The following is an 18,680-nucleotide window of genomic DNA, read 5'->3' on the forward strand; positions in this document are numbered from 1 at the left end:
GTTGCTGAGGGAGGCGAGAGAGGAAATAGCTGGGGCACTGACAGATATCTTTGTGGCATTCCTAAATACAGGTGAGGCGCCGGAGGACTGGAGGGTTGCTCATATTGTCCCCCTGTACAAGAAGGGTAGTAGGGATATTCCGGGTAACTATAGACCAGTGAGCCTGACGTCAGTGGTGGGAAAGTTGCTGGAGAAGGTACTGAGGGATAGGATCTATTTATATTTGGAAAAGAATAGGCTTAACAGTGATAGGCAACATGGTTTTGTCTGTGGGAGATCATGCCATACCAACTTAATAGAGTGCTTCGAGGAAGTAACCAAGTTGATAGATGAAGGAAGGGCTGTTGATGTCATATTACATGGACTTTAGTAAGGTGTTTGATAAGGTTCCCCATGGTAGACTAATGGAGAAAATGAAGTCACATGGTGTGCAGGGTGTTGTAGCTAGGTGGGTAAAGAACTGGGTGAGCAACAGGAGACAGAGAGTAGTAGTTGAAGGGAGTTTCTCGAAATGGAGAAAGGTGACCAGTGGTGTTCCACAGGGATCAGTATTGGGGCCACTGTTGTTTGTAATATACTTAAATGATCTGGAAGAGGGCACTGCTGGTATGATGCAAGTTTGCAGATGACACGAAGATTGGTGGAGTAGCAGAAAGCATAAGGGACTGTCAAAGAATACAGGAGGATATAGATAGACTGGAGAGTTGGGCAGAAAAGTGGCAGATGGATTTCAATTCAGACAAATGTGAGGTGATGCATTTAGGTAAGACTAATTCTAGAGCAAATTATTCAACGAACAGAAGAGCCTTGGGAAAAGTTGATGAAGAGAGGTCTGGGAGTGCAGGTCCATTGTACCCTGAAGGTCGCTGCTCAGGTGGACAGAGTGGTCAAGAAGGCAAATGGTATGCTTGCCTTCATCAGATGGGGTGTTGGGTATAAGAGCTGGCAGGTCATGTTAAAATTATACAAGACATTGGTTCAGCTGCATTTAGAACATTGTGTACAGTTCTGGTCACCACATTACCAAAAGGATTTGGACGCTTTGGAGAGTGTGCAGAGAAGGTTTACGAGGACATTGCCTGGTATAGAAGATGCTAGCAATGAAGAGAGATTGAATAGGTTAGGATTGGTTTCACTAGAAACAAGGAGATCGAGGGGGACCTGATTGAGGTTTACAAAATCCTGAGAGGTATAGAGGATAGAGATATGCTTTTTCCCAGGGTGAAGGATTCAATAACGAGAGGTCACGGTTTCAAGGAGAGAGGTGGAAAGTTTAAGGTGGATACATGCAGCAAGTACGTCACATAGAGGGTGGTGGGCATGTGGAACGCGATGCCAGCAGAGGTGGTAGAGGCAGGCACGGTAGATTCATTTAAGATGTGTCTGGACAGATGCAGGAGTAGATGGGGAGCAGAGGGATATGGATGCTTTGGAATTGGGCGACAGGTTTAGACAATGGATTTGGATCGGCTCAGGCTTGAAGGGCCGAAGGGCCTGTTCCTGGGCTATAAATTTTCTTTGTTCTTTATGAATAGGAAGAGGTTAGAGGATATGGGCCAAATGCTGGCAAATGGGACCAGATTGGGTTGGGATATCTGAGTCGGACCGAAGGGTCTGTTTCCGTACTGTACACCTCTACAATTCTAAATCAACTTCCCAGCTTGGCGAAGATACCAACAACCATGGCAGGGGATAAAATTCTAGTGGGCATTCCCAGCACAGAGTGTGAGGGTTGGTGCCATCTGTCATTAAACTGAGACTCTCAAAACCATTATAAAGAACAACAGGAATGCTGTTCTGTGTCTCGCTTTTAACCAATACCAACCAAGTTTGAAGACGACACTACTACTGTTGAATGGATTTCAGACAATGTCAAGACAGAATACAGGCAAAACACACAGTGGTTGGTGGTTGGTGTAAAGATACCAATTTCTCCCTCAATATCAGCAAAACTAAAGAGCCAATAGGAAGAGTTTGGCCGGGTGCTGGCAGGTGAGACTAATTTGGATTGGGATATGTGGTTGGCATGGACAATTTGGACCAAAGGGTCTGTTTCCGTGCTGTACATCTCTAGGACTCTATAGTCATTGACTTCAGGAATCAAGATGGAGGACATGCCTCTGTCTACTGAGGTGGAAAGAGTCGAGAGCATCAGGTTCCTAGGAGTGACAATGACCACCAATCTGTACTGGCCCACCCAAAATGATGTGACAGTTCACAAAGCACAATGCCACTACTTTCTCAGGAGGCTAAAGAAATTCAAAGACTCTAATCAATTTTTATAGATACACCATAGATAATATTCTATCTGGATGCATCACAGCTTGGTATGACAACAGCTGTGCCCAAGACCGTAAGAAACTACAAAGTTGTGAACATAGCCCAGACCATACAGAAGCTAACCTTCCATCCATTGACTCCATCTATACCTCTCGTGACCTTGGCAAGTCAACCAACATAATCAAAGACCTCTTCCACCCCAGTTACAATCTCTCCCAACTTCTCTGTCAGGCAGAAGATACAAAAGCTTAAACACACAAACAGATTCACGAACAGCTTCTTCCCTTCCATGACTAGACTTCTGAATGGAGCTGTTTGGGCGGCACGGTGGCACAGTGGTTAGCACTGCTGCCTCACAGCGCCAGGGACCTGGGTTCAATTCCTGCCTCAGACTGTGTGGAGTTTGCACGTTCTCCCCGTGTCTGCGTGGGTTTGCTCCAGTTTCCTCCCACAGTCCAAAGATGTGCGGGTCAGGTGAATTGGCCATGCTAAATTGCCCGTAGTGTTAGGTAAGGGGTAAATGCAGGGGTATGGGTGGGTTGTGCTTCGGCGGGTCGGTGTGGACTTGTTGGGCCGAAGGGCCTGTTTCCACACTGTAAGTAATCTAATCTAATCTTAGAAATTTCACATCTAACATTGATCTTGCTCTCTGTGCGCCTTCTCTGCAGCTGTGACATTGTACCCCTCGCTCTGTTCTATGATCTGCCTGTACTGCATGCAAAATAAAACTTTTCACCTAGGTACACGTGACAGTAATAAATCAAATCAAAATCAAATCAACCCTCCAAGGCATTCACCATCCTGACTTGAAAATATCTTGTTGCTCCTGCACCGTTGCTAGGTCGAACTCCTGGAACACCCTCTCCAACACCACTGTGGTTGTCCCTACATGCCAAAGGCTGTAAACAGTTCAAGGAGGCAGCTCACCCTCATCATCTCAAAGATGATGGCCAGCTAGCAATGACCATATCCCACGAAATAATTTTAGAAAGCAGGTTAACTATTTTTAAAATCACATTACCTTCCGCATACAAATTAGCTGTCCTTTACCATCTTTTGCTCTGATCGCCCTCACCACTTGGACCACTCACTTCTCCTGCTGTCAACAGCCTAAAAACCGTGGCTTTCCAGCTTCTTTTATTTCTGAAGTAGTCACACTGGATTCAACATGTTCACGGTTTTCATTTCACTCAGCCCTTCATGTGAATTTTACCAGCAATTCTTTCACATCCCTCCTGAAGTATCCAGAGCTAGCCGCAGTTGATGCTGAATTAACATTCTCTGGTGGCTCACTATTCCTTCTCCCCACCCCCATTCAAATTGAAATACTTGAAGGGAGTGCGGTTTTCCTAATGTGCTGAGTGGCTCAGTGTCTGAAACTGGGAAGGTTATGAGGCTGCTCCGTGTTCCTAGCAACTCTCCTCAGTGTCTCTCAGCAAGTAGAACATAGAACTTCTCCCCGTCTGCATTGTGCACGGACTGCTCCCCCCCGGACACCCTAGTCCATTCCACAACCACCAGCTCCCCTTCCCCCTCCACAGAACCATGTAACCACAGAAGGTGCAACTCCTGCTCCTTCCCCCTCTCCCTGCTCACCATCCAAGGGCCTAAGCAGCATTTCCAGGTGAAGCAGCATTTCCCCTGGACCTCCTCCCAATCCTGTGGATTGTACTCACTGCACCCAATGTGACCTGCTCTACATTGGAGAAACCAAACGCAGATTGGGTGACCACTTTGTGGGTCACCTCTGGTCTGTGCGTAAGCAGGACCCTGACCTTCACAAAGCCGGTCATTTTAACACAGCGTTCGATCGTGTCTGTCCCTCGACGTGCTGCAGTGAATCACGGCACAAACTGGAGGAACAACATCTCATCTTCAGACTGGGCACTTTACAGCCTTCTAGGCTCAAGATTGAGTTCAATATCTTTATGAACCAAATCTCATTTCTTCCATTTTACTTGTTGCATCTTAGTCACCATGTCCTCTCCCCCCTCCCCCCACTCCAGTGGGACTGTATGTTAGACACACCATTCTCACATTCCGATCACTTAATCTGAACTATCAGCATCCTTTCTCCTCCAGCACTTGACACCTCACCACTCCCACACCTTCCCCCACCACAACCCCCACCCCAACCTACAGCATAAGTGCTGTTCCCTCCACATTTTTCAGCTCTGAAGAGTCAACCACACTTGAAACGTTAGCTTGCTCTCTCGCCATGGATGCTGTCTGACCTACTGTGATCTCCAGCATTTTTTGCTTTCAATATAGAACAGTACAGTACAGGAATGGGCCCTTCTGCCCACCATGTTGTGCCGAACATGACGCCAAATTAAACTAATGCTGTGTGCCTGCCCTTGGCCCATATCCCACCATTCCTTGCATACTCACGTGCTTATCTAAAAGTCTTTTAAACTCACTTATCATATCTGCCTCCACCAACACCCCTGGCAGCATATTCCACACTCGTACCACCTGTAAAAGAAACTTGCCCCTTTCCTTCTCCTGGGTGAATACTGATGCAAATTTAGGATTTCACCCACATCCTCTACCTCCAATCACAAGTTCTCTCCTTTATCCTTCAGTGGTCTTACATTAAAAACGAGCTATCTAGGGAGAAGGTATGTACAGAATGCCTTGGAGACAGCGTACCAGAGAGGAGGCAATGCTAAACTCGCTGAACTAGGAATACAGAGATCTCCACTAATGCTTTCAGAAAACAGGTTTACATACCTTCTTGAAATATAAAGAATTAAAAGAATACGTAAAACAGTGGCATAATTGATCGTCATCAAACTCTATCTGCTTCAGCCACGAACTCTAGGGAAGGAAATTAGCTGTCATTACTCAATCTAGACTACATGTGACTGCAGACTCTCAGCAACATGGCTGAGGCTAAAGTGCCCTCAAACCTCTCAGAAGACCACACTCCTTGAACGCATATCATGTGTTTACCCAGCTGTCAACAGTGCACAGTACACGTTAGAATAAACCCTAACACCAAGTCACTTGCATCTATAAAAAGCCCCTAACACAATAAAATGATTAGATTTCTTAGTGTGGAAACAGGCCCTTCAGTCCAACAAGTCCAAACCGACCCGCCGAAGCGCAACCCACCCAGACCCATTCCTCTACATTTACCCCTTCACCTAACACTATGAGCAATTTAGCATGGCCAATTCACCTAACCTGCACATGTTTGGACTGTGGGAGGAAACCAGAGCTCCTGGAGGAAACCCACGCAGACACGGGGAGAATGTGCAAACTCCACACAGTCAGTCACCTGAGGCTGGAATCGAACCCGGGTCTCTGGCGCTGTGAGGCAGCAGTGCTAACCACTGTGCCACCGTGCCATCAAAGATATTCACAGAAACACAATCAAAATCTGTCACTCAGATGTTAGGATTTAGTTAAAAGTCACACAACACCAGGGTATGGTCCTATAGGTTTATTTGGAAGCACTAGCTTTCAAAACACTGCTCCTTCATCAGGTGGTTGTGGAGGACACAGTTGTAAGACAAAATTTACAGCAAAAGCCTACAGTGTGATGTAACTGAAATTAGGATGTAAACTGTAGCTAGCTCGAAGAGACAGGATTTGGAGGTGCCAGTGTTGGTCTGGGGTGGACAAAGTTAGAAATCACACAACACCAGCGTATAGTCCCACAGATTTATTTGGAAGCACTAGCTTTCGGAGCGCTGCCCCTTTATCAAGTGGTTGCGGAGTATAACATCATAAGACACAGAATTTATAGCAAAAGTTTACAGTGTGATGTAACTGAAATTATATTTTTGCTATAAATTGTGTCCTACGATCTTACCCTCCACAACCACCTGATGAAGGAGCAGCGCTCCGAAAGCTAGTGCTTCCAAATAAACCTATTAGACTATAACCTGGTGTTGTGTGATTTTTAACATTGAAGAGACAGGGTTTTAAATAGCAACTTAGTGGGGGTGGGGGTGGAAGAGACACTGATTAATTGATTTGTTAAATAAAGAATGCAAAGCATGGGACTCAGGCAGATGAAAGCACAGTCATCAGTGGCAAACAGATTTAAACCAGGCACGTGCAGGAGAACAGAGTCGGAAAGGTTTTGGGAGGTGGTGGTTACAGACAGTGGAGAGGCTGAGGGTGGGGTGGGGGAAGGGATTTGGGGAGGGAGGGGGGGGAAAACGGTGATGGGAGGGGAGAAAGCCAAGAATTCATTTTACCTCAATACTACCCAACAAGCGGAATTAAGATAGGGTAAGAGCTAAGATTTTCAAAAGTTGATGAGTTGGGGGGGGGGGGGGGGGATGGTGAAGGAATTTACAGAGTTAAAAGTCACACAACACCAGGTTATAGTCCAACAGGTTTAATTAGAAGCACACTAGCTTTCAGAGCACTGCTCCTTCATCAGGCGGTCGTTCAGTATACTCCACTTATACTCCACAACCACCAGATGAACGAGAGTCGCTCCGAAAGCTTGTGCTTCCAATTAAATCTGCTGGACCATAACCTGGTGTTGAGAGATTTTTAACTTTGTCCACCCCAGTCCAATACCGACATCTCCAAATCAGGAATTTACAGCACATTGTGCTCCACAAACACAGCTCTGGGCCACACCAGCCTACAAAACTCTACAAGCAAACATAAGTTAAATACACTTACAACCGCATACTGGCTTCCAGAATAGGCTGCTCTGAGAGGTCCAACCTTTTGACTGGGATACCTCTCGGCACTCTCAGTTTCTTCCAGCCAAGCCACTTTCTGAGGCTTCTGAGTGAACAGGAGCCAGGACAGTTTGAAATAGTGGTTGTACATCTTCACCGGATACATCCTCAGATGTTTTCCCCCGAGCTTTGGTGCGTGTGCGTGTGTGTGTGTGGGGGCAGACTTTGTGCATGACAACTCAGTGAAGCTGCAGCCACTGCCTTATCAGGTGCTAATGGCCCCATTGTACATTGCAGAGACAAGCACCCCTCCCCAGTGATCACTCACACTAACCTGTCCAATCAAAGGCTGATCCTCACCTCCACTGCCGGTGGAATGATTGAAACAGAACAAAGCCAAGTTATCTTCACATTCCACACCGGGAGCTGGAGGAAGCACAGGAATGTTTTCTTGTTTATAAATAGAGTGTATCCGCTCAAAGATGCCTTGCCCCTTATCAAAACCGATCACAGTCCATGTCAGCACAGGACAGTAATCAGCCATTGTTTCCAGATAGGCTAACAGCACATGCCTCACATCACGTGAGTAAGGTGATTCTCTGCCACAGAAAGCAACTGAGGACAAAGTTAAAAATCACACAACACCAGGTTATAGTTCAACAGATTTATTTGGAAGCACTAGCTTTCGGAGCGTCACTCCTTCATCAGGTGGTTGTGGAGTATAAGTGGAGCATACCACCTGATGAAGGAGCGTCACTCCGAAAGCTAGTGTGCTTCCAATTAAACCTGTTGGACTATAGCCTGGCATTGTGAGATTTTTAACTTTGTCCACCCCAGTCCAACACCACCACCTCCAAATCATAACTGAGGACAAAATATTGAACATTGTCAAAGATTTATTAGAGCTAAAGGAATCAAAAGGTATAAGGAACGAAGTGACAATACAGGACTGAGTTTGAGCAGCCACGAGCATGTTAAATGACGGTACAGGCTAAATGCTGCCATTACTGTGGTGTGGTATTGAAGAAGCACTGCACAGTCAGACCTGAGGGATGTTAAACAGAGATCCTCTCGGGCAGCAGGCAGTCACACGGTGCCTGGTGTGCCCGGGCAGAGCTCTGGTGGTCGGTAGGATTGCTGAAGCAGTAGGGGCCCAGAGTGGGATTCTGGCTGTCTGTGACGAGGCAGTGGATGAGCCAGGAGGCTCCACGGAGGTACAGGAATCGAGGGATTGACCCCACATTGGGAAAGCCCAGCTTGGAACAACTGCAGGCCCATGGCTAAAGGAGGATTGTCAGTCGAAAGTCTTAACTTTATTTCTCATTTGTTACTTCATACTGAGAAGAACTGATATGTTGAACTTTTAACTTTATTTTTCTACTTTTTAACCAAAGATTAACCAGAGATAGCACAGTGAATGGCGACATTGTAAAATTTTTACTGTACTCCTGTATCCCTTACAGGAGTACACATGACAATCAAACCTAATTCTAAAAAATATTTCAAGGTCTCGATTTTAAAGAGGAGGATTACAACTGGCAGCGGGAGGAGGAGTGCAATCCATGTGCTGGAAAACAATCTTTTCAGAACACGACAGAAACAATCCCGTGATTTCACACTGCTCTTTGTCAGATCCTGCTGTGTGCTGGTCAGCTGCCTTGTTCATTGACGGCACCTGGAAGTACTTTTGCTAAAAAGGCCATCAAGCAGAGATGTTAACACATCTCTTTTCACACAAGCTGCCAGACTGATTACTTCCAGCACTTTTTTGCCTTTAGTCCAAGTTTCCAGCGTTCACAGCACGTGGCTTTCATCTGAGAAGTACGACATTCACCCCCCTTTGACCAACCTCAGAAAAAGAACTGGAAATGATATCACCCACCGTAACACAAATAGCAAGGAGGACATTTCACCAGCGCTTCACCAGAGGCTCACTGAAGATGTTACCTAGCATGGCGAAGAAACAGCTGGAAACGAACCATCCAGCTCAGCGAGCAAACTTTTTTTTATAGATTACTTACAGTGTGGAAACAGGCCCTTTGGCCCAACAAGTCCACACCGACCCGCCGAAGCCCAACCCACCCATACCCCCACATTTACCCCTTACCTAACACTACGGGCAATTTAGCATGGCCAATTCACCTGACCCGCACATCTTTGGACTGTAGGAGGAAACCAGAGCACCTGGAGGAAACCCACGCAGACACGGGGAGAACGTGCAAACTCCACACAGTCAGTCGCCTGAGTCGGGAATTGAACCTGGGTCTCAGGCGCTGTGAGGCAGCAGTGCTAACCACTGTGCCACCGTGCCGCCCACAACCTGATCCACAACCCTTCTCCCAAATCACTTACATAATCAATTTTGTTACCAGACATGCTCACGTTAGTATCCCTCACAGCACAGGAGATGGCTGTTCAACCCATCGATCCCGTGCCAGCCATTTGTTCATGCTGTGCCTATACCTCCACGATATCTACTTCATCCAGTAACTCCTCGCTCCAAAAAAAAATCAAAAGGTGGTGAAAATTTCGGTGTGTGTGAATGGCAGAGTAAGTTCGAGGGGTTGAATGGCCTCCTACTTTTAACTCCTACTGCTTTGCACAGAACCAGGGGCAGCTGCATAAATCCTAGACACCAGTCCAACACAGAATCCCAATTTCAACAAATACTGAAAGATGCTGTAAATCAGAAACAAAAACAGAAGTTGCTGGAAAAGCTCAGCAGGTCTCGCAGCATCTGAGGAGAGAAATCGAGCAAAGCTTTCAGGTCCAGTGACCCTTCCAAAACATTAACTCGGATTTCTCTTCACAGGTGCTGCCAGCTTGCTCAGCCATTCCAACAATTTCTGATTTTGTCCCCAGTTTCAACAGCTCATGTGAATCGGCTGACTTGAATTATCACTGGGCCCCGGCACTGTGCAAAGCCCTGCCGTAGGAGGAAAGGGGCCACAAACTGTCCCTGAAAAATCCAAAATAAAGTGAGAGCGAGGCAAGGAATTTCTCCAAGAGCGTGAGTTGGCTGTTCTTTTTAAATGTTTTCGTTCACAAATCTTCACCAACAGTTGAACAAACTCATTCCTTGCACAAACCCCCAGAAGTGACAGAAAGGGACACATCCCCAGAGCCACAATCGCAGTATTATTCCTTCACAACAGAACTGGAACTGAGACATTCACTAAGCAGACCTGTGCCCAGTTTAATCTCACTCACTTTCAGGTTCTAACAAAAAGGCCAATTTGTTGGACAAATGGTTAAACTTCAACCTAGACCAAAACAGGTCTTGCTAACCATTCACAGGCTCCGCTGAACATTTGTTTACCTAAGAGATAGAACACAATTCCAGCAACATGGACAAGCAACAAATTGAACTTCTTCCCAATGCCTCAGTGAGTTCAGCGATGAATGGGTACAAGTTCTCAATCAATTCTCCCGAGTTACTCTCATGATTTTGAAAATATCCCTCAGCTGCCTTCTCTTGTCCGAGAACAGTCTCAGCTTTTCCAATCTATGTCCATGACTGAGATTTCTCAGCAACCTATTCTGCACTTTCTCCCATGCCTACACATACCTCCTCTATAATGTGGTGTAAAAAGTGAGGTCTGCAGATGCTGGAGATCACAGCTGAAAATGTGTTGCTGGTTAAAGCGCAGCAGGTCAGGCAGCATCCAAGGAACAGGAAATTCGAAGTTTTCCTGATGAAGGGCTTGTGCCCGAAACGTCGAATTTCCTGTTCCTTGGATGCTGCCTGACCTGCTGCGCTTTAACCAGCAACACATTTTCAGCTCTATAATGTGGTGCCAGGACCCGAACATAACCCTCAGAGAGGGGAATTAGACTCTTTCAACAGCACACAAGAAACAGAAAAGACTGAACTGCTCAATTTCATTCTGCTTTTTAAACAATCACAGAAAACGTGCAAGAACGGACCTGGAATGGATTTAACCCACGTGTCTCCTCGATAAACGTACTGGTCTTCCTCGTCCCTACAATGCTTGGAGATCACTGCACTTTTCCACAGAATCTCAACTGTTACAGCATAGAATGAACTAGGCGTAAGCGAGGACGGCAGATGCTGGGGAGATCAGAGTCAAGATTAGAGTGGTGCTGAAAAAGCACAGGTCAGGCAGCATCCGAGGAGCAGGCAGTCTGACCTGCGCTTTTCCAGCACCATTCTAATCTTGACAGCATAGAGTGAGGCCATTCAGTCCACGGTGCCTTTAATGGTTCCATTCCCAAGTGTCAATCATCCACTTTTTTCCTCATATTCCTGAACATTTCTATCAAAACAATCATCCAATGACATTCCTCAATGCCTGCACCACATTTCCAGGAAAAGCATTCCACACCCTAACTGCTTGCTCACTGAAACCGTTTTTCTCACATCACCCTTGCTTCATTGCCTTACTTTCAACTGATCCCCTCTCTTTATTCTTCCTGTTAAAAGTGGGAACAGCTTGTCCCTGTCTAGTCTATCCAGCTGCTGCTCATGACATTGAAAACCTCTATCCAATCAATCCCCTCGCCTCGTCTCCAAGGAGGACAATCCTAACGTCTTCAATCTACCCTCATCACTGAGGGGTTTCAATTCCAGCCTCTTGCACATCCAGTTACCACCATGGGGGTGGCCAAACGTTCAAGGTTTGTAATCCCACACTCCCCTCTTTCAAGAGGATTCTCAAAACCAATCCCTTTGACCAAACATCTGGTCACCTGATCTATTGTTAAAATTTCATTTAATAACCACTCATGTGAACACTCTGCACTGACGTGCAGGAGGGGTGCTATATAAATGCAACTTTAGTTGCAAGAACTCCCATAAAGAAAGCCCATATGTGTGGGCTACCAGAGGTGTGCCATCATCTCTCACATTCACCAGTTAATGCTTCCTGCAGAGGAGGCAGGGGAGATGATTATCTAAATCAAATGAATTCAGTTTTTGGACAGTGAAGATGACAAACAGCTGAGAAACAGCACATGCCAACTCGAGGTTATACCCTTGGGACTGTGGTATTTATAGTGCCCAATCTCAGTTTCATACACTCAGTTTCATTCCTCTAAATCTACATTTGTGCTTGGCACCCAGTTTCCTGCTGCACTCTGGTACTTCCTCATTGAGGTGGGTCAATTTAACAATCATCTGCAGCATTGCATTCACAAGGCCTGAAAAGGCAAGAGTTTTAGAAATTCTGTCATGAGAAAATGGGTGTCACTGGCAAGGCCAGCATCTGTCACCTGTTCCTAACTGCCCATCAACTGAGTGGGCTATTTCTGAGGGCTGTTAAAAGTCATCCACACACTGCTGTAGGTCTGGAGTCACACAGAAGCTAGATGAGATAAGGATGGCAGATGTCCCTCCTTAAAAGGGCAGCAGGGAATCACATCAGTTTTTGCGACAATTGATCATTTTACAGTTTCCACGACGCAGACTAGTTTTCAATTCCAGATCTGCGAATTGAAATGAAGCATTGCCTCAGCATGCTCCTGCCCCACTGAACTCATCTCTACCAACCTCGAAACAGTACTATCAGCCCTAGTCCAGGAACTCCCCACATACGTTCAAGACACCACCCACACCCTCCACCTCCTCCAAGACTTCGTTTCCCCGGCCCCCAACGCCTCATCTTCACCATGGATATCCAATCCCTCTACACTTCCACCCGCCATGACCAGGGCCTCCAAGCCCTCCGTTTTTTCCTCTCCCGACGTCCCCAACAGTACCCTTCCACCGACACACACATTCGTTTGGCCAAACTGGTCCTCACCCTTAAGAATTTCCCCTTCGAATCCTCCCACTTCCTCCAGACCAAAGGGGTAGCCATGGGCACACGTATGGCCCCAGCTATGCCTGTCTCTTTGTTGGCTACACAGAACAGTTGATCTTCTGTAATTACACCGGCACCATTCCCCACCTCTTCCTCCGCTACATTGATGACTGCATTGGCGCCACCTCGTGCTCCCGTGAGGAGGTTGAGCAATTCATCAACTTCGTCAACACATTCCACCCTGACCTTAAATTTACCTGGACCATCTCTGACACCTCCCTCCCCGTCCTGGATCTCTCCATCTCCATTAATGACGACCGACTTGACACTGACATTTTTTTACAAACCCACCGACTCCCACAGCTACCTGGATTACACCTCTTCCCACCATACCTCTTGCAAAAATACCATACCGTATTCCCAATTCCTCCGCCTCCGCCGTATCTGCTCCCAGTTCCAACTCAGAACACACCAGATGGCCTCCTTCTTTAGAGACCGCAATTTCCCTTTCCACATGGTTAAAGATGCCCTCCAATGCATCTCGTCCACATCCCACACCTCCGCCCTCAGACCCCACCCCTCCAACCATAACAAGGACAGAACGCCCCTGGTGCTCACCTTCCACCCTACCAACCTTCGCATAAACCAAATCATCCGCCGATATTTCCGCCACCTCCAAATAAACCCCACCACCAGGGATATATTTCCCTCCCTACTCCTTTCCGCCCTCCGTGACTACCTGGTCAGGTCCACGCCCCCCCCCCACAACCCATCCTCCCACCTTCCCCTGCCACCACAGGAACTGTAAAACCTGTGCCCACACCTCCTCCCTCACCTCTATCCAAGGCCCTAAAGGAGCCTTCCACATCCATCAAAGTTTTACCTGCACATCCACTAATATCATTTATTGTACCCGTTGCTCCCGATGCGGTCTCCTCTACATTGGGGAGACTGGGCGCCTCCTAGCAGAGCGCTTTAGGGAACATCTCCGAGATACCCGCACCATCAACCACACCGCCCTGTAGCCCAACATTTCAACTCCCCCTCCCACTCTGCCGAGGACATGGAGGTCCTGGGCCTCCTTCACCGCTGCTCCCTCACCACCGGACACCTGGAGGAAGAACGCCTCATCTTCCGCCTCGGAACACTTCAACCCCAGGGCATCAATGTGGACTTCAACAGTTTCCTCATTTCCCCTTCCCCCACCTCACCCTAGTTCCAAACTTCCAGCTCAGCACTGTCCCCATGACTTGTCCGGACTTGTCCTACCTGCCTAGCTCCTTTTCCACCGATCCACTCCACCCTCTCCTCCCTGACCTATCACCTTCATCCCCTCCCCTACTCACCTACTGTACTCTATGCTACTTTCCCCCCACCCCCACCCTCCTCTAGCTTATCTCTCCACGCTTCAGGCTCTCTGCCTTTATTCCTGATAAAGGGCTTTTGCCTGAAACGTCGATTTCGCTGCTCCTTGGATGCTGCCTGAACTGCTGTGCTCTTCCAGCACCACTAATCCAGAATCTGGTTTCCAGCATCTGCAGTCATTGTTTTTACCAAATTGAAATGAAAGTCCACCAGCTGCTGGGATTCAAACCAACGCTCCCACCCAAAATCATTAACTTGGCCTCTGGATTGTTAGCCGAGTGACATTACTACCATCCTGTCTTCCCCATAGATAAACCTGCAACGATGCAAGTACAGGGTCAGCTGATAACTTGGCGGCACATTCAAAGGGGTGGAGAGATAAATGGAAGGGGTGTGGAGCTGGGGAAGCTGAGAATGGGGTAGGTAGATGGAGATGGAAATAATGGTGACAGGACGGATGAGAGGGTGGAGCAGATAGGTGGGAAGGAAGATGGACAGGTGGGACAGGTCATGAGGATGGTGCCAAGTTGCAAGGTTGGAATTGGGATGACCGCCGGGGGGGAGGGGGGGGGGGATATGAGGAAACTGGTGAAGGCGGAAGGTGAGGTGTTCTTCCTCCAGGCGGTGGGTGGTTAAGGAGTGGCAATGGAGGAGGCCCAGGACCTGCGTGTCCTCAGCAGAGTGGGAGGAGGCAGTGGGGTTGGTTGGTGTGGGTGTCTCAGGTGTTCTATGAAATGTTCTGAAAGTAGGCATCCTGTCTCCGCGACATAGGGGAGACCGCATCTGGTGCGATCGATGCAGTAAATGATGTGCGTGGATGTGCAGATAAAACTCTGATGGATGTGGCAGGCTCTGGGGGGAGGTGTTGCAATTCCTCCGGTGTTAGGGGAAGGTGGGTTGATGTGGGGAGTGGACCTGACAAGAGAGTCACGGAGGGAATGGTCTTTATGGAAAGTGGATAGGGGAGGGGGAGGGAAATATCCCTCTGGTGGTGGGGACTCACAAACAGACCCAAACACCAGAGGGATATTTCCCTCCCCATCCCTATCCACTTTCTGTAAAGACCATTCCCTCCACGACTCTCTTATCAGATCCACGCCACCCCTCCCACGAACCCACCCTCCCCTCCCACACCTTTCCCCCCACATCTGTCCAAGGCCTCAAAGGAGCCTTCCTCATCCTCCAGAGTTTTATCTGCACTTCCACACATTATTCACTGTATCCATTGCTCCCGAAGCGGTCTCCTCTACATCACGGAGACAGGGCGCCTCCGCGCAGAACACTTCAGGACAACCACAACAACCAAGCCCCTGCCCTGTGGCTGAACACTTCGACTTCCCCTCCCACTCCACCAAGGACATGTGGGTCCTGGGCCTCCTCCATTACCACACCCTAACTACCCAACACCTTGAGGAAGAATGCCTCATATTCCACCTTGGGATCCTCCAACCCACAACATCAACGTGAACTTCACCAGTTTCCTCATTCCCCCCTCCTTCCTATTCCAACTTGGCACTGCCTTCATGACCTGTCCATCTTTCTTCCCACCTATCCACTCCATCCTCCGCTCCGATCTATCAGCATTACCCCCCCCCACCTCCATCACCTATTGCACTCACATCTACCTTCTCCCCAGCCCCACCCACCCTCCCATTTGTTTCCCCACCTCCTCAGCTCACAAGAGTCATTTCTGATGAAGGGCTCATCCTTGAAACGTCGACTCTCCTGCTCCTCGATGCTGCCTAACCTGCTGTGCTTTTCCAGCACCACACACTCAACTCTGATCTCCAGCACCTGCAGTCCTCATTTTCTCCTAACACATTCAGAGGATTCAAACAAGAGCCTCTTTTTCTTAGGGCATTGCTTGAGTGCCAATAATACATAATAACATGTAAGAGAAAGTGAGGACTGCAGATGCTGGAGACCGGAGTTGAAAAAAGTTGTGCTGGAAAAACACAGCAGACCAGGCAGCATCCCAGGAGCAGGAGAATCGACGTTTCGGGCATAAGTCCTTCTTCAGGAATCATTCCTGAAGAACACTTTCCAGCACCACATTTTCAACACAATAACATGTAGCCAAATTTCATCCAAATTCCATCTATAAATTTGCTGATGACACAACCATTGTAGGCCGGATTTCAAACCATGATGAGACAGCGACAGGAAAGAGATAGAGCACTTGGTGATGGATGCAAAGATAACAATAGCTTCCTCAACACCAGCAAAACTAAAGAGCTGATCATCGACTTCAGGAAGCAAGGAGGATGGCTATATATCAATGAAGCGGAGGTGGACATGATTAATAGCATCAAATTCCTGGGAGTGACAATCACCAACAATCTGTCCTGGACCACCCAGGTCGACGCAATGGTCAAGGAAGTACAACAATGCCTCCTCTTCCTCAGGAGGGGGAAATTCAGCATGTCCATAAGGACCCGCGCCAACTTTTACAAATGCACCATGGAAAGCATTTTATCTGGAGGCTTCATGGTTTGGTACAGCAGCCGCTGTACCCAGTACCATAAGAAACTAAAGAAAGTTGAGAACACAGCCCCCACCATCACACAAGCCAACCTTCCATCCACTGACTCCATCCACATTTGGAGTTGCCATGGATAGGCAGCCAACATAGACCCCTCCCATCCCAATTATAATCTCTCCCAACCTCTTGTGTCAGACAGAAGATACAAACGCTTAAACACATGTACCAACAGGTTTAAGAACAGCTTTTTCCCCCACTGATCAGACTTCCGAATAGACCTCTCAAATTTCATGTCTAATGTTGATCTTGCTTTTTGTGCACCTTCTTTGCAGCTATAACTTTGTATTCCTCACTACTCATTCACCCTATGGTCTGTGTTTTTGTATGTTATGATGTGCAAGCAAAACAAAAGTTTTCACTGTACTTAGGCAAGTGCAACAACAATAAATCAAATCAAATACACAATTATAAAATTATTACAGCACAGAAAGTTATTCAGCCAATCGTGCCTGTGCTGGCTTCAAGGTCAAGTTTCACTGCATCTGGTTCCTATACAGATAGCTGCTTAATTCCTTCTATTCACTCGAGAGCTGAGAGTTTTGCTGGGGGGGGGGGGGGCAGCATTATTGCCCATCCCGATCACATAATCTTACAAACCTCAAGCTGGTCTTCTCAGCCCTTTACCTTCTCTTGTACAGTCTATTCCCATTACTGCAATCCCTCTTCTACACTCTTTATGATACTTTCACATCCTTCCCATAACCAGGATTTTGACCAACAGATCAACCCTCCCCCCCCTTTCCCCTCTCTCCTCCCCCCCTTCCCCTCCCCCTCTCCTCTCCCCCTTCCCCTCCCCCTCTCTCCTCCCCCCCTTCCCCTCCCCCTCTCCTCCCCCCCTTCCCCTCTCCCTCTCTCCTCCCCCTCTCTCCTCCCCCCTTCCCCTCCCCCTCTCTCCTCCCCCCCCTTCCCCTCCCCCTCTCTCCTCCCCCCCTTCCCCTCCCCCTCTCCTCTCCCCCTTCCCCTCCCCCTCTCTCCTCCCCCCCTTCCCCTCCCCCTCTCTCCCCCCCCTTCCCCTCTCCCTCTCTCCTCCCCCTCTCTCCTCCCCCCTTCCCCTCCCCCTCTCTCCTCCCCCCCTTCCCCTCCCCCTCTCTCCTCCCCCCCTTCCCCTCCCCCTCTTTCCCTCCCCCCCCCTTCCCCTCCCCCTCTCCCCCCCCTCTTCTCCCTCCCTCCCTCCCTCTCCTCCCTCCCTCCCTCTCCTCCCTCTTCCCCCTCCCCCTCCCCCTTCCCCTCCCCCTTCCCTGTTACTCACAGACTCCAGGCTCCTCCATCTCCCACCACCTTTTCCCTAAACATTACTCCGGGGTCATGACCCCGAACGTCCTCGCATCACATGCTGCGACGTCACCGCGCCGCTCCTACCCGGATGTGGGGGTCAACGCTCCCTGCTCACCGACAGCCCACTCCACCCTGAGCATCGCCCCCTGAGGCCTGGAGGACTCATCACCCTGAGCACCGAACCTCCCGCCGAGGCCCAGAGGACCAATGACATCGTCCTCAGGAGGTCCGGCGAATCCATCACACCCTCCCTGAGCATCGCCATCAGGAGGCCTGGAGGACCCATGACACCTTCCCTGTGCATCGCCATTAAGGAGGCCTGGAGAATGCATCATACCTTCCCTGAACATCGCCCTCAGGCGGCCTGGAGGACCAATTACACCCTCCCTGAGCATCGCCCTCCGGAGGCCTGGAGGACCCATCACACCTTCCCTGAGCATCGCCATCAGGAGGCCTGGAGGACCAATCACACCCTCCCTGAGCATCGCCATCAGGAGGCCTGGAGGACCCATGACACCTTCCCTGTGCATCGCCATTAAGGAGGCCTGGAGAATGCCTCATACCTTCCCTGAACATCGCCCTCAGGAGGCCTGGAGGACCAATCACACCCTCCCTGAGCATCGCCATCAGGAGGCCTGGAAGACCAATCACACCCTCCCTGAGCATCGCCCTCCGGAGGCCTGGAGGACCCATCACACCTTCCCTGAGCATCGCCATCAGGAGGCCTGGAGGACCCATCACACCTTCCCTGAGCATCGCCATCAGGAGGCCTGGAGGACCGATCACATCTTCCCTGAGCATCGC

The 18,680-nt window shown here is 48.8% G+C and overlaps 1 protein-coding gene across 2 annotated transcripts in view; it reads right to left on the reverse strand.

The window, feature by feature from the left end:
- stk11ip (serine/threonine kinase 11 interacting protein) overlaps positions 1-17,929 on the reverse strand; it is a 127,261-nt gene extending 109,332 nt beyond the window's left edge. For both annotated transcript variants that reach the window (XM_060828238.1, XM_060828237.1), the window contains exon 1: positions 17,851-17,929. The gene's annotated coding sequence lies outside the window, so the exon portion shown is untranslated. The remainder of the gene's footprint in view (positions 1-17,850) is intronic.
- Between the last annotated feature and the right edge of the window lie 751 nt (positions 17,930-18,680).

The sequence above is a fragment of the Hemiscyllium ocellatum genome, chromosome 7 (genome assembly GCF_020745735.1).
Source record: "Hemiscyllium ocellatum isolate sHemOce1 chromosome 7, sHemOce1.pat.X.cur, whole genome shotgun sequence".
NCBI classification, from domain to species: Eukaryota; Metazoa; Chordata; class Chondrichthyes; order Orectolobiformes; family Hemiscylliidae; genus Hemiscyllium; species Hemiscyllium ocellatum.